Raw genomic sequence first — 8,260 nt, forward strand, 5'->3', positions numbered from 1 at the left:
TAAATTTCCATATATTTAGTTGCTGAACCAGCATGACAATGATGAGTTGAATAAATAAGAAGATCTCAACTCATTTTTGGCTCTAACTATCACTGAGCAACAAATGCTTCAGCAACAATATGAACTTCGAATTTAATTTATAAAAATTCTTTCAAAACTTAATGCTAATAAAGAATATCATTAATCTGTAAACCAGTTCACAACATTTTTAGGGAGTGGAATAATTTAACACTGTGCTATAGCCGATGATCAATCGCGAGATAGCACCGGATCATGTACAAAGCATGTCACCAAATCTAAGGAATTCCAAGCACACATTGGCCAAATGTAACTGGACCGGCGTTCGGTGCATGAGGGTACACTCCAATCACAAAATAGGTAAGGTCTCGAAATAATCGACAACTTTATTTTAAATCAAAACCATAATAATAGCCGTCAGATTAACGGTTCAGCATTTCCAAAATATTTAAGTAAAAGTTTTTTTCAGGGGAAAAAATCCTCTAAAGCAATAGTTGATAAAATATCATAGACAGCATGTGAGTGTACACATGTCAAAATAATGATTCCGTTAATAGGATTTTGCATGCTCGATATAGTGTAATGTAATTCATGCAACTAATATGCTTGTATGAAATACAAGTCCAATAGGATAGAGAGTAATTGTAAATCTCAAAACAAATAATTTCAGAGCTTAATCACCTCACCATTTTCAAATAATGAAAAATAACTAAATTTTATAAAATTATTCAGAAGATCAGAAGTGCTTGTGTGCAATAGCACAAAATATTTATTAAGTGAAGAAAATAAAATATGATTAGTTGAAAAAAAAAGTACAAAACAGAAATCTTGTAGTAGTTACAAGAGATAAATAATAATATTGTATTTTTAAATATAGGAAATGCACTAATAGTGGCCATAGCAAAATATGAATATGAATTATTCTCTTTAAATAGAAGCGACCAAAAAGATTACTTGCGATAAGTACAAGTCATAATTAGAAACTTGCCTCTGATAGCAAAACTAGTGACATCACAGTCACGCTGCTCAAAAACTCTAGTTTGCTTTGGCATATAGTTTCTAACTCGTCACAACACGACTATTTTGAACGTCATTCATAACACCTCTTGGTCGACTATATATAATAACAATATGATAATTTAGTTGGAGAAAAAACCAAATTGTCGTCTAAATCGAGAAATCTAATTCTACCCTTCGTGGTATATAAATAATTTCTATTAGTATGTACACCTAATATTCATAATATAAACACGTAATCACATTGTCACGTATTACGAGATTCACATGCTTCAATATTTATAAATAATCATACCGGTAATCCAAGAATCTCTGTCCAAGTCTTAATTAGAATCCGAATTATAATCTTAATTCGATTCTAAAATTAAATCCAAATTTTAATAATAAAATAAATTCGGACATCACCTCCTTTGTTTTAGAGGAATCCCAACAACCAACAATCAACTCACCACCTTTTTACAACAAATAAATTCTCGTGTCCAGGCTATATAACTAGAAATGTTATCTAACATTAATAAACTGATACAAGAATCGAGAACCACGGTTTATGATTAATAATCGCGTCATACTGTAAAATAATAATACACCTTGCAACCAAATATAAAATCAAAAGTATATATTAAAATTTTCAATATAATTAATATTATTGATATCATTTATTAACAATAACAATAATAAAAATAATATAAACAAAAATTAATGGACATGCGATATCTTAAATATGGGGAATTTATAAGCAATTAATATGGGAGCCGAATTAAATAATTAATTTACGGAATTAGGAAAGGTAGTGCAAATATTAATTCTTTAGTGGATTAAATTAATATTTAATGACATTGGGCTTGGGCCGGAATGTCATTGGAAAGCCTGACCTGATGGTCCATGATCCCTACTGTAGCCTATATATATTCTCGTTCTTCTAAAGCTATGATACACACAAAAAACGAATTCACATCCTAGGGTTTGAGAGAGGCAGCCGTTTTTCTCAAGGAGCCAGCTAGGGTTTTGGAATTTCAGAGCTTTAAGGAGATGTACACCTTGGGAGATCAAAGGCCACACTTCATCCAAGGAGAATCAGTGAATACAGTAGAAGAAGTGGATTTGAATCGCTTGCGCCGTAGCGAATAAGATTAATATTTTGTTCGAACTTCTTTAATTAGTATCATAAAAAGCAGGGCCAAGGTCCGATTGTTCCTACATGCTTAACCACAGAGAGAACAAGAGGGGTTGTTTTCTGAGCATAGGGGTTATAGTTCTTGATTTGAGTGACAATGGAGGAAAGTAGTAACCAACATTTTCGGAACCAAGCCAAAGTCTTGTGTTTTGGAACAATTAATTTTAGTGATTATCAGGGACTAGAAGTTCCAGGTTCCAAGAATGTTGATGGTTTGAGCCAAGAGGTTCAGAACTCAGCTATGAAGGATCCGGTAAATGGAAAGAAGCTGAATGTCGAAGGAGGTCCTATGGCGTTGAAAGATGGTGTTGAAAGATGGAGAGCATCGGAACCAGAAGTACCCCATAAGGCCAGAGGTGGATAATTGCTTCTATTATATGTATCATGGTTGGTGCAAGTTTGGATTAAATTGCAGATATAACCATCCATACGATCAGGTGGCCCAGGTATAAAATATTTTAACTTGGTTGTTCTTTAAATTGATTTACCTTAATCAATATATTAGAACGCAGAAAACTTAAGACCGAGTTCTTTATTTGTTTGTTTTGGTCATATATCTAGTGATCAGGTTCTGGATTTGAACATTGATTCATTTAAACTCTAACAAAATCGTGTAAAACGTCAATCATTTTTGCATAAAGTTATCCCATTTCGTGTTACAGTAAGAATATTTATTAGATTTACTAAAGCATAGGATTATGATTGGGCATAAGTTCCTCTATTATCGTGCTAGGTGGAAAGTTGACATCTTTTTGTGTGCTAGGTGGAAAGTGGACATCTTTGTTCTTGACTCAAAACTCCCATTTTCATCGGGAATTATATCTTATAGAGTGCAATTGTCTGATTGTTGATGACTATGTCTTAATTAGCTTCGTAAATGTAGGCTTTGATTATCATAGAATCAATATAAAATTGGGAACACTGTATTATCCTTGCTTCAGGTTTCCATGAGATAAACCTTGTGTCGACAAGACTTGTGACAATGACTTGTAGCCCAAATCTCCGGTTATGGTATTAAAAAAAAGATATGTATACCTCGCAATAGAAGTGAATGAGGTTAAATTTGCACATGTTCTATTGTAGTTCTTGTTTATGGTATATTCCCGCCTAGGTCTTTAAATTTTGGAAGTCATTTTGTTGCTCTCAAGTACAATATTAAAGGATTATAATAGTTGCCCTTGTCAACAATAGTAATGGATTACTATTGATTCTCTATTGAACAATAATAATGGATTATTATATGGTCCACTTAGTATCTCGTAATCTTTAACACTATAAACTTAACTAGGTGCTATACATCAAACCCTGTACACATTTGTTTTCTTAGAGACAATTATTTATTAAGATGCTTGCTTAATGAGCTTTATATCTACATGAATGAATGATTTTGTTAACAATTTATAATTTTTCCCCTGATCTACCTGTTGTATCTAACACATGAAGCGTGTCTGGATGAAACTGTGGTGACTCCGGTTTCTGGATTTAATATTCCTGGCCTAGCAATTCCTCGGGTACAATTTTTCTTTTCTTCAACCTTTTAGTTTTTACTTATAGCATTAAGGACATTATAATATACATTTCTTTATTCATTTTTCTTGACAACTCTATCATACTACTTTAAAATTAAAATAAAAAAATAAGACTCAAAAATTTAAAGTTATCCAAAGAAACCCTAACATGTATTGAACATAATGCAGTAATTATGTCAACTTCTTGTTATTTCATTATAATTGCACATGTATATTTCTTACGATAAGATCATAACTTAATCCTCGTTCAACAAAATTATAACACTACTGTTTTGAAAAAAAAAAGGATTTTGATGTATAACTTGCAGTACTTTAGACTAAGTTATGTTACTGACGACATTGTTTACACATCATCGGGGAATGAACGAATATCCTCACTTCATATATAATGGTTCAAGCAATTATGGTTATAACTGTTGGTTTGATCAATCGGAACCATCACCCATGGATGGAGGATTCCCTCTTTCTGGATATGCCGGTATGGAAGATACTATGCCAAGCTGGTCATTAGGACCAACAGTAAACGAACTTCGTATGTTTGACCCCTACATGTATCAAGCAGCTCCATTTTCTCCATACTCTGAATGGAGTGGTAATCAGGTATGTAATTTGTATATTAGTCTGCTTATGCCACATCTCCCAATTGGTTAGCTCATTAAATTTGATCTTAATTGCCCTGTTGATAATCGATCGAACATATACGTACTTTTTCCTCCCCCTCCCCCCTCTTAGTGTATATGTTGGGCAAACTAACTGGGTAAGCAAGATGTCATATCTTTGTGGAGTCAAATCTCTTTCATGTCTGGTTTTCAGATCAAATTTTATTCAGAATATAACTTTGATATGAGTTCATGTGCTATTTTTCCTTAATTTAATGAAGGTTCCTGTTGGACAAAACAAAGAATGGAACGAGTCAATTCCTGGAACCTTCTCCATGAAAACTGCAGCAGCTTCTGCGAAGCCCTTCCAGCCAAACCAAGCAAGAGTGCCTCCAAAACAAGATGTGAATTCTGAAACAAGTTCGACATTTGGCTTTGGGTTTGACCGCGCCAAACCATCCCGGTGTCCTCAAAATGACGGAGGCCTGCCTCTAAGATAAATATTCCAAAATTACTTAATCAGATATTCTCTTCCTACGAGTTTGTTAAGATGACGGGTAATATCCGTGTTACTAATAACTTTTTATATGTGTTTTTTTGCCTTATTTTTTGTTGAAATATTATAGTTAATTATGTCCTTCAATATTCTTGATCAATTTTTTCCTACCACGTTTTTAGGATGACTAGTAATATACTAATAACTTTTTATATGAGTTTTTGCCTTATTTTTGTTGAAACATTAAAATTTAGTGTAGATCGATTAAATCAATTAAACTATAACACACACACACACACACACAGACATATATATATATATATATATATATATATATATATATATATATATATATATGAAAATATTTATATATAATTGTTGACTAATTTTAACACTCCAATTTGATGAATATATATATATATATATATATATATATATATATATATATATATATATATATAACTCTTTGATATATATATATATATATATATATATATATATTTGATGAAAATATTTTTGTTTCTATTTGTATTGAGTTCTGATACTCATAGATGCAAATTGAAATTTTCTAAAATATTTATATGAAATTGATTTTTGACAATGTCATGATGTAAAATGCAATTCACTCCTTACCTTTTCTTATTGGTGATGATTCAGGATATGGAGGTCTGTCCATTCTATGGGCACTACGGGGTTTCAAGGAGGGGCCAGCATGCAGTTTCAAACATCCAACAAATCTGGGCAAGACTGTTCCTCCTGCTGGATCTGAAGAGGCTCCGGTCTCTGCTGATGGAATTCAAAAAGCTCAGGTGCCTCCTTCTGGATCCCAACAAGCTCACCAAACCCAGTTAACCAGTTTATCGATCTGAACAGTACTCAAGATAAAAACTGATTCTCTGATGCAGCAGCCTTATTTTCTGCATAAGGATTCTATTTTATCATGAGTACATGCCTGCTCTGAAACATTGTATTGCTATTTGAGTTTTTCTTTTCTATCACAAAACTGTAAGGTTTTATTAGTTTGTATAAACAAAATAAGTAACTAGTCTGTGAATCATGGAGACAGCTAGAATGGTTAGTCTCCCTTGGACACCTTTTCAGTTTTCTTCCTAGTAAAATGGTTAAACAACAAATTTCAATTCATATTTAAAAGTTTGATTTAAGATATTTTAAATAATTATTTATACTATACTTGTATATTTGGATGATATTTTGATTTTTTTTTTTGGATATTATCGAGTCTAGTCTCACATGCCATGGATCTTGAAGTCCTTGAAATTGATATTTTTGAGTTTGTTAAAAATCAAATTTTTTATTAATCTCACAGACACAGACATCAATTGTGAAAATTATAACTTTTATTTTAATACGTACGAGTCATTTTCTAGTATTGTCATCTATAAATTCATGTCCTAATTAATTTGGTTGGAAGTGCTGAGTTTTGGATGACAATATGTTAATCTTACGAGTATGTTTAATTTTGAAATATCTCGGTGAAGGGGCTAGTATTGTGACAGAAATATTGAATAATTAAAATAAAAGACCACCACAACACTACGCCATATATGGCCTACAACAACATCAAAAAAATGATGCCATAACCTCAAAATATGTTGCAATAGCCCGAAAAAAGGGTATTGCAACATAAAATTTAAGTTGCTTTTTTTCATGTTGCCCTAGGCCTCTACTGCAACATTATAGTCACCTACTGCAACATGGGGTTTTCTGTCACAATAGCCATGCTACAGCAAAATCTGACTACCCTATGGCAACTGAAAATTTCTGTTACTGATTTCAAAAAAAATGGGACCCACAGGTGGGTCCCACGTGTGATGCAGACACATGTCAGTCCCATGTGGAGGTCAAAGTGTGGGGCCCACAAGAGGCCACGTTTTGCAACATATTTTTGTACGAATTATCATATATATATATATATATATATATATATATATATATATATATGCTACTGCAATATTAAATAATAACTTTGCAACCTTTTACTATATCAACTACAACATTAAACTATTTTTCCATACAAACCAAAGTTTATAACAAATCCAACCAAACCAAACTACCTAACAAATCTAACTAAATCAAAGTATTAAACAAATTCAACCACCAAATACAAATATACATCAACTTTTACAACTATACATCAACTTTTATCTGACTATCTTCGCCACCAAATCTTTTGTATTATAAAATCATCGAGCTTCCTCCAATTCGGGATCTCAGCTTTAATCAAATCATCAGATGGCAGTGATCTGATGCATCCAATAATCTGTTGAAGGTCACAATTCAACCTGGAAAATATACAGAGCGGCACTAGGGGGAAAAACATAAATAAATAAAAAATATTACAACTACAAACGAAGAAGCATAATACAAATATGTAAATAGCTTGTGTACCAGTTATTGTGCTAATCTCTAATAGAGCACATGCATCTGAAATGTGGGTGTGGAAGATTACAACCACTTTCCTGCAGATTAAGCATCATAGGCCATTTTAAAGCAGCAATAATTAAAAGAAAAAAAGAAATTGCATATGATTGACTCACAAGAACCGGAAGTCTGGCCTCTCGCATGAGGGGTTTATTGTAAGCTGGAGCCTTGTAGCTTGGATTTAATTTCAAAATTACACCTGTTCAACAATAGAGACCTAATTATAAAAAGATTCTAATGAAATAAACATAACATTATAGGACAAATATAAATATACTTCTCTAGTATTTGACAACTGAGAGTAGTTTAGATGAAGGACAGACACATGTAGAACAATAGGTGATGACTGGAAATACTTTCTCTAGTATCCAGTGATGCATTGGCAAGTGTGAATTTTACATATCAAAGTAAATAATAATCCAATTTCTGTCAAGAAATGAAGAATTAATTGATGAAAAAAAATCTACTATAGAGCACCCACTTTTGATTGAGCTTCTTAAAAGGTAGGACAGAAGAATCAAGTCCTGCTGGAAGTGACTATGAACTACGAATATTAAACATGTGTTAGTGAGACATTGCATGAATCATTTGTTCATTAATATGAATTCATACTAGCTAGTGCCTTTCACTATGGATTCTAATAAAAATGCAAGAGTTCTGACCAATCTCCTTTCTAAAGATATAAGATTTGACTTCACTAGTAAGTGTCTCTATTTTTCTGATCATTTTAATGAAAAGTTAACCTCCACGACTATCAATAAATCACTCCATTGCAGTACGATTATGCTATAAAAAGCCTTATAAAACATATACCACACATTGAATAAAAAAAATCGAAGAAAAAAGAGAGATTGGATCGATTTGATATGAAAAGAGAAAATCTACTTAATAGAGAATTTGAAAAGTACATATTTTATATATTTTTGAATACAAACATTTGGGGTTATGGATGGACCTCCTCATACGCGAGTAAATTTGAATTCGA

The 8,260-nt window shown here is 32.3% G+C and overlaps 2 long non-coding RNA genes across 2 annotated transcripts; one reads left to right on the forward strand and one right to left on the reverse strand.

The window, feature by feature from the left end:
• The first annotated feature begins 4,029 nt into the window (after positions 1 to 4,029).
• On the forward strand, positions 4,030 to 5,880 carry LOC108222691 (uncharacterized). Its single transcript, XR_010291847.1, has 3 exons — positions 4,030 to 4,338; positions 4,619 to 4,894; positions 5,491 to 5,880. It is a non-coding gene; the product is annotated as an uncharacterized LOC108222691 (long non-coding RNA).
• A 927-nt stretch (positions 5,881 to 6,807) lies between these two features.
• On the reverse strand, positions 6,808 to 7,805 carry LOC135152952 (uncharacterized). Its single transcript, XR_010292318.1, has 3 exons — positions 7,392 to 7,805; positions 7,243 to 7,313; positions 6,808 to 7,158 (listed from the first exon to the last, which is right to left on the reverse strand). It is a non-coding gene; the product is annotated as an uncharacterized LOC135152952 (long non-coding RNA).
• Between the last annotated feature and the right edge of the window lie 455 nt (positions 7,806 to 8,260).

This window comes from Daucus carota, chromosome 5 (genome assembly GCF_001625215.2).
Source record: "Daucus carota subsp. sativus chromosome 5, DH1 v3.0, whole genome shotgun sequence".
In the NCBI taxonomy this organism is placed as follows: domain Eukaryota; kingdom Viridiplantae; phylum Streptophyta; class Magnoliopsida; order Apiales; family Apiaceae; genus Daucus; species Daucus carota.